The 7,500-nt window shown below is 42.6% G+C and overlaps 1 long non-coding RNA gene across 4 annotated transcripts in view; it reads left to right on the forward strand.

Moving 5' to 3' along the window:
- LOC135090126 (uncharacterized) overlaps window positions 1-7,500 on the forward strand; it is a 204,360-nt gene that overhangs the window by 129,780 nt on the left and 67,080 nt on the right. For all 4 annotated transcript variants that reach the window (XR_010261774.1, XR_010261775.1, XR_010261776.1 and 1 more), the window contains exon 4: window positions 2,549-2,689. This is a non-coding gene — a long non-coding RNA (uncharacterized LOC135090126). The remainder of the gene's footprint in view (window positions 1-2,548; window positions 2,690-7,500) is intronic.

A 7,500-nucleotide genomic window follows, 5' to 3' on the forward strand; every position in this document is an offset into this window, starting at 1 on the left:
ACACACACACACACACACACACACACACACACACACACACACACACACACACACACACACACACACACACACACACACACACACACACACACACACACACACACACTTTAACCCGCCTGCCTGCCTGCCTGCCGCCATGTATACACAACCACACATGCATACATGAATACAAATCGACAACACCTCGTAGTGCGCATAAAAGAAACACAAAACAAACAAACAAACAAACAAACAAACAGGCTGCAGCGTCATTCCAGGGACATATATTTAGGTATTTCCAAGAGACTTTTTTGGTGTCGGAGGGAAAATCACAAGATAAGCCCCATGGAGAAGGAGGAGGAGGAGGAAGAGGAGGAGGTCAGGAAGGACAAGGAAGAGAAAAATTGGACCTGGAGGAAGAGGAGGAAGTGGATGATTCTGATGATGATGAAGAGGAGGAGGAGGAGGAGGAGGAGGAGGAGGAGGAGGAGGTTTAGGTCTGAAGGGATGAAGAGGAGAAAAAATAGGATTGCGAGAAGGTTGAGAAGGAGGAGGACAAGAGGTAGTAATAGGAGGAGGAGGAAGAAGAAAAATAACAATATGGCTGGGAGGAAGAGGTGAGAGGAAGAAGAGGAAGAAGGAGGATGTACTTAACTAGAGGGGAAAAAACGAATAGGACAGAGCAAGAGAAGAGAGAGAAAAGATGCGGATTTGGAAGAAAATGGTGAGCGAAATACAGAATAACCAAAAATGACGAGAGAGAGAGAGAGAGAGAGAGAGAGAGAGAGAGAGAGAGAGAGAGAGAGAGAGAGAGGTTACTAAAAAAAAAAAAATTATTCACTCTATCAAATTCGGGAAAACAAGAGGGGAAAAATAAGCGAGGTACAAAAGGCACTCTGGTCTCCCCCAAGGCTTGTGTTCCCTCCACTGCTATTTTCCTTAAGCTAAATGAGGGAAGAGTGAATTTTTTCCTTCAAAGCGGCTCTGAGGGCAAGATGGGAAGGCTGAGATTTTAAGGCGAGGATAGCTAATGACGAGGAAAAGGTAGAGGAGGAGCAGGAGGAGCAGGAGGAAGAGGAGGAGGAGAAAGAATTTTACATTTTCTATGGTGCATTCAGGAGGCTTGTTTCTCTCTCTCTCTCTCTCTCTCTCTCTCTCTCTCTCTCTCTCTCTCTCTCTCTCTCTCTCTCTCTCTCTCTCTCTCTCTCTCTCTCTCTCTCTCTCTCTGGAAATTACTGTAGAAATTAAACACAATACATTACTCCACCAACCACGTGTGTTATTGAAATCTGTTAATATTCTGTTTTGTTTTTTTCTCTCTCTTTCCTTCCTTCCTTCCACTGCATATCTACGAGTATGTTCTTTTACTTTTTTTTTTTTTTAGGATCTACACACTTCCCTGAACGCAACCTTACTACACACACACACACACACACACACACACACACACACACACACACACACACACACACACACACACACACACACACACACACACACACACACACACACACACACACACACACACACACACACACAGACAGACAGTTTGCCTTTCTCTCTATTTACATTTAGTTTTCCTTCCCTTACATCCTTCCTTACTCATCGTCACCTAAACGGAAAGGAGGAGGAGGAGGAAGAGGAACTTGTTAGGCTTTATGATCTTGTTTGTGATTAGCTGGAGTGTCTAATCGTGAGAGAGATTTAGGATTAAGACAAAGAAGAAGAAGAAGATATAAAAAAAATTAAGAGAAGGAAGAGGAGGAGGAGGATGGATGGATAGATAGATGGATGGAAGAAAAATTAAGAGAAAGAGAGGAAAAAGAAAACGGAATCAAAGAGAGAGAGAGAGAGAGAGAGAGAGAGAGAGAGAGAGAGAGAGAGAGAGAGAGAGAGAGAGAGAGACCAACTCAGTCACCCAACCCTTTCCACCGAAACAGCGAGCCAGACAGAGAGATAAAGGGAGAAACAGAGGCAGAGAGAGAGAGAGAGAGAGAGAGAGAGAGAGAGAGAGAGAGAGAGAGAGAGAGAGAGAGAGAGAGAGAGAGAGAGGAGACAGGTAAAGAATAACTCCATACCTGTGTTTTGATGAGGTAACAGGGAGTACAAAGGGTTAATTAAGGGCTTGTATTGGCTCATCGGTTGGTTAGTCCCCTGTGTGTCTGACCAGTGCGGGTTCGATTCCCATTGCCACAGATTTGCATGCCCCTTTGCTTTTGAGGGCTCGATTGGGGGGTAGGGGTGTGCATGCAAATTCGCCGTTCATTTACAATCAGAATGGTATATTTTTTTAACTCTTTTTAGCTCTTTTTAACTCTTTGTTGCAGCTTTTGTTTCGCTGGTTTGATAGTCTCGTAACACGGAGGGTGAATTATGTAGTTGTGTGGTCGGGTGTGTGTGTGTGTTTTATTTGTGATATGATTTATTTTCTGGTTATGAAATTTACTGAACTAAAACTATAAATTACTTACTGCACATTCATCCCCGCCCCCCACACACTAAACAAACACTACTGACAACAACAACAACAACAACAACATCAATAATGATACCACCTTCCACTTCCCAGCTGATGTTCTACCTCGTCTTCCCCTTCGTCCTCCTCACCCGGGACGCCCCATCAGTCCCCAGTTTAGCACGCGCAAGTCCCCGGAGCAGCAGGCGTTGGTGGAGTGGCCGCTAGATGGCAGCAGTGAAGCGCGTCTCCTTGGTGAGTATCTGACGTCTTGCCCAGATTCCTTACCCTCCATTACCGGAAAGGAAACTAAACTGGTCAGCTTTTTCACTTTTTTTAATACTATTTTTTCTACTTTTCCTCTTTTTTTTCTACTTTCTATTTAGCGTGACAAAATGAGCAGATTTTTTTTCCTTTTTTTTTTTTTTTTTTTTTTTGTACACTTGGCCACTCCTTGACAAGTAAAACATTATAATTGATTTGAGTCTTAGTGCAAAAAGGTCACAGGACGTCAGGTGGGGTTCTAAAAGCGCTACTTCTCCCACTGGAAAATTGCCGCCGTAACCCATTCAGGATTCAAAGTGTAAAGATCCGAAATATAGAAATTCGATAAATGAAAAGTGGAAATATACTAATGAAAGTAAAAGACGTATCAAAGGAACACGCAGTTCATTAACGTAGAAAGGAGATGCATTAATTATTCCTTTTACACGACAACCATAACAGAACGGAATATAATACAATGATGACGCAATACTAAACAGTGAAATTATATAAAAACCCCACAAAACAACGATAATAACGAGAGAGGATATACACTAATTATTCATCTTTACACTACCACCATAACAAAACGCAATATAACACAACAACAACAACAAAACTAAACAACGAAATTATATAGAAACACCACCACAAAACAACGATAAGAACGAAAAATATGATACACTAACTACTACTCTTTACACTTCTACCATAACAAAACAAAACATAACACAATAACAACGCAAAAAAATAGACAGTGAAAATATACAACAGAAAACACCCACAAAACAACCACAACAATAACACCAAAGGAAGCAAGACCCCGAGCATAAGGCATGAAGAGTCAAGCTGGTGCGTGGGATGAGCCAAGCAGGAGACAGACTCACGGATTTGCGACCCCGTACAAAACTTGGTAAACACGCGCTCGCCTTTCCTCCCCGCCAGCCACACGGGTCACACATTTTGCGCCGAAAGACTGAGTTTAAGGTCTTGGAAGTTAAAAGGCTTCAAGGGATGGAGGGAGGAGAGGGTGTGGAGGGGAGTCAAGGGGAGAGAGAGGGTGAGGGGAGAGGAGAGAGAGAGGGAGAGGAAAGAGGAAAGGGTTGGGAGTTCCTGTGATGACGAAGAGAGAAAGTCAACACGTTTATTGGAGAGATGATGGAGGGAGAGAGGGAAGAGAGGAGAGATAACACGAGATAAAGGAGTGAGCACAGGGAGCAGGAGGAGGAGGAGGAGGGTTAAAGGAGAATGAGGTAGAGGAAAGGAAGAAGAATAGGTGAAATTTTGAAACAGAGCACAAAGAGAGAGAGAGAGAGAGAGAGAGAGAGAGAGAGAGAGAGAGAGAGAGAGAGAGAGAGAGAGAGAGAGAGAGAGAGAGAGAGAGAGAGAGAGAGAGAGAGAATAATGATGATGGCCTCCAATTGAAAGCACTTACACAAATGCGCACACACACACACACACACACACACACACACACACACACACACACACACACACACACACACACACACACACACACACACACACACACACACACCTTCAATATCTTTCCAACCCACTTTTACGCTTTTCAAACCTTTTTAATATGACACATAGTAAAAATATATATATAAAAAAAAAGCTGACTTTTCCTCACTTTCCTTACTTACGTCTCTCTCTCTCTCTTCCCATTCGTTTGTATTATAATTCTTGATGACTTATTTTTCAACTCTCTATCTCATTATGACTTGGAACCTCCTTCATAATACTTCCTTTGACTTATTTTCTAACTCATTTTCCTATCCATTCTCTTCCTTCCCTGTGATCTTGCTTGGCTGTGTTCCTTGTAGGCTGAAGGGGAAAGAGGAAGAGAGGAAGGAAGGAAGGAGGGAAGCAAGGAGAGAAATAAAGATGGTAAGATGCATGAAGATATGACCAAGAAAGGAACGAGAGAAGAAGAAAGAGGAATCGTCAGAGAGAAAGATGAAGAGAGAGAGAGAGAGAGAGAGAGAGAGAGAGAGAGAGAGAGAGAGAGAGAGAGAGAGAGAGAGAGAGAGAGAGAGAGAGAGAGAGAGAAGGAACGTCCAAGATGAAAGATGAAGATGAAAGAAGAGAATCTGAAAAGAAGGAAAGGCAGAGAGAGAGAGAGAGAGAGAGAGAGAGAGAGAGAGAGAGAGAGAGAGAGAGAGAGAGAGAGAGAGAGAGAGAGAGAGAGAGATGTAATGCCACTGTGCACAAAGAAAAAGAGAGAAAGAAAAATCAATGAAAACACTGCCAAGTGCGAAAAATGTGTACTAAAGATGTTGATAAAGGAGATAGGGGGAAAAAAAGAAAGGAACAAAGGAATTAAGAAACGAAAGAAGGAAATAAGAAAACAAGAGGAAAATATTACGATCTGGAAGCAAGAAGAGAAAAATAATCATACTTTGAGTAAAAAAAATACATCAAAATCAGGACAGAAGAGGAGGAGAAGGAGGAGGAGGAGGAGGAGGAGGAGGAGGAGGAGGAGGAAGGAGAAGAAAATGCTCAAGAGAAAGACGTGCATGGGAAAGAGAAGGAAGGAGGGAAGGAGGGCAAGGAGGCAAAATTAGATTCAAAGGGCAAAAAGGAAGGGAGGCAGAGAGAGAGAGAGAGAGAGAGAGAGAGAGAGAGAGAGAGAGAGAGAGAGAGAGAGAGAGAGAGAGAGAGAGAGGAGTGCTTGTTTAACTTGGACTGACGGAAAAATATGGGTGGTGAAAATTTTGTTGCTTTTAGCAGAGAGAGAGAGAGAGAGAGAGAGAGAGAGAGAGAGAGAGAGAGAGAGAGAGAGAGAGAGAGAGAATATAAAGTGTATTACTTGTTTCTTAGATTTTTTTATCTCAGTTCTAATAAGTAATGGCGTTTATTTACAAATAACTAAGTTTATGCAAAATTTATTGATAAAAGCGTAATTTTTTTGGAAGTAAAAGAAAATTGGCTGGAATTTATAAGTATTTTGTAAGGAAATTTTGTACATAAAGAAAGATTAATGGACAGATAGTGAGAATGTGAGGGTGGGAGGTGGGAGGGAAAGGACTCTCTCTCTCTCTCTCTCTCTCTCTCTCTCTCTCTCTCTCTCTCTCTCTCTCTCTCTCTCTCTCTCTCTCTCTCTCTCTCTCTCTCTCTCTCTCTCTAGCTTTCAATGTAACGAAATTTCTACTAAATATCAATCCCTCTCATATTTATCTTCCTTCTCTTTTTTCCTTCTTTTCCTTTCTTTCCTTTGTCATTTTGAATTCTGCCTTATCGGGTTTTCCCCCATGCATTTCCCCCATTAAGTCTGGCCTGAAATAATCGTCTCATTACACTCAAGTGACAAAGAAGAAATTACTAGATTTTTTCCCACTTTTTAATTTCCTTTACGAGTAAATCTCCATTATTTTCCTGTGATATATCTCATACACGCCCTCCTCCCCCTTCTCCTCCTCCTCTTTGCTCTTATTCTTCTTTTCCTACTCTTTTTTTCATTATAATCGACATTGTCACCATCATTATTATCAATCACCTTTATTTCCTCCTCCTCCTCCTCCTCCTCCTCCTCCTCCTCCTCCTCCTCCTCCTCCTCCTCCTCCTCCTCCTCCTCCTCCTCCTCCTCCTCCTCCTTTTCATTACCTTCGACATTGTCTCTATCAATATGATCGCCACAATCATCAATTTCCTTTATTTTCTCCTCCTCCTCCTCCTCCTCCTCCTCCTCCTCCTCCTCCTCCTCCTCCTCCTCCTCCTCCTCCTCCTCCTCCTCCTCCTGTTACATGCTTGATATCTCGTGAGAGTGAATTTGAAACCTCATACACCTCTATCTTCCTCCTCCTCCTCCTCCTCCTCCTCCTCCTCCTCCTCCTCCTCCTCCTCCATTACGCTATCTCCTCTATCTCACCTCCGTTATCAGGCATCTGGCACGTTCTCTTTATTCTGTTCTTTATTATCTCTTCCATTCTCTCTCCTCCTCTTCCGTACACCCACCCCGCTCCTTCTTTCCCTCCCTCTCCCTTTCAGTCACCCACTCACTCCCTCACTCACTCATTCACACCCTTATTCAAATACCTACTCTTTCTCTCAGTACTCTTTCTCTTCCATAGATATGCAAATGTGTTTAAATCTCTCTCTCTCTCTCTCTCTCTCTCTCTCTCTCTCTCTCTCTCTCTCTCTCTCTCTCTCTCTCTCTCTCTCTCTCTCTCTCTCTCTCTCTCTCTCTCTCTCTCTCTCTCGGTGAAGGGGAGGGAGAGGTGAAGGGAAGAGAGATAGAGAGAAAGAGAAGGAAGGAAAAAGAGAGACCCTTTCTTTTTCCTTCCTTCTCGTAGGAATGAGAGATGAAGGGAAGGGTGGATGGAAAGAAAAGGAGAGATGGAGAGAAAGAAGAGATGGTGAAAAAGATTTGTATATATATATATATATATATATATATATATATATATATATATATATATATATATATATATATATATATATATATAACGAAGGAGAGAGAGATGGCGGGAAAATGGAGAGATGGAGAGAAAAGAGAGAGATGGGAAGGACACAGATGGAAAGAAAAGGAAGAGATGGAAGGAAAGGGAAAGGTGGAAGGAAAGTGAGAGATAGAAGGGAGAGATAAAGAAAAGGAGAGATAAAGGAAAAGGAAGAGATGGAGGAAAGGAGAAGGAAAAAAGATAATGGAAAAGGAGGAGGAAAAAGGAGGGAAGGAGGGAAGGAGGCAGGAAACGTGTAGAGAAGAGGAGGGAAAAATAGAGAGAGAGAGAGAGAGAGAGAGAGAGAGAGAGAGAGAGAGAGAGAGAGAGAGAGAGAGAGAGAGAGAGAGAGAGAGA

Source organism: Scylla paramamosain, chromosome 34, assembly GCF_035594125.1.
Source record: "Scylla paramamosain isolate STU-SP2022 chromosome 34, ASM3559412v1, whole genome shotgun sequence".
NCBI lineage: Eukaryota > Metazoa > Arthropoda > Malacostraca > Decapoda > Portunidae > Scylla > Scylla paramamosain.